Source organism: Ananas comosus, linkage group 6, assembly GCF_001540865.1.
Source record: "Ananas comosus cultivar F153 linkage group 6, ASM154086v1, whole genome shotgun sequence".
Lineage (NCBI taxonomy): Eukaryota > Viridiplantae > Streptophyta > Magnoliopsida > Poales > Bromeliaceae > Ananas > Ananas comosus.
The window spans coordinates 7,433,244-7,434,142 of record NC_033626.1 but is presented as its reverse complement, the minus strand read 5'-3'; positions in this window follow the sequence as shown (position 1 = coordinate 7,434,142).

Below are 899 nucleotides of genomic sequence, written 5' to 3'. Positions count from 1 at the left end.
ATGTGTCCTTTGATGCCACATCGATGACACACTTTGCCTTTCAAAGTTGTTGAGAGTTTAGTTGTCGCCGTTTGATCCTTCTCAACATATGTCCGTTCATATCCAAGGCCCAATTTGCTCGTTTGACCCAATCCAAGCATTTTGTCCAACTTCTTTGATCCCGAAGAAAATTGTTGAAGATCGGATTGGAGTTGACGAACTTGATTGGTCAACGACTTATTGGATGTGTGCGATTCCTCGAATTGTTGCTCCAAAAATCCAATCTTGTCGTTAGAAGATTTGATCGTTGATTCCGCATCGCTAAGCTTCTCTTGGAGGTCCGAATTAATCTTCAAACTTGAATCCCTTTCCTCCTCAAGAACCTTATTCAAATTCTTTACGTTGTTGTTTTCCTCCTCAAGTTCCAACAAACGACGTCTCAACTTCTTGTTGAGTTTAGCCATATTTCTTTAAGTCAACTACAGAAGCGTGTACGCTTCGCTATGGTTCGTCGTTCGTTTGATTCCTCTTCAACTTTGCCATTGTTGCTCGATGATATGTGAAGAAGAGAAATATTGGGATGTTGTTAGCCATCGATGGTAACACACAACTTTCGACGAATGAGTATTACAAATAAGGCATTTGTATCACTTTTTCTTCTCCACTTGACGATGTATTCATGATGTTGATCCTCCCATGTCTTTACCTTGCATGAGCTTTTTGTATCTCTTCTTTGGAAGGACATCCGTCGCATGGTGCCGTTAGCTCTTTGCACTTTGAGCATTGGATTCTCGCTTCAAGACATCCTGTCTTTCGCGAGCCTTTGCACGTTCTCTCCTTAGATTATACGAGAAGATTTAGATATGAGCCTGTCCGATCTATTTTTCTTTCGAAATTCCGGCGAAAATTTTCTTCGTGAG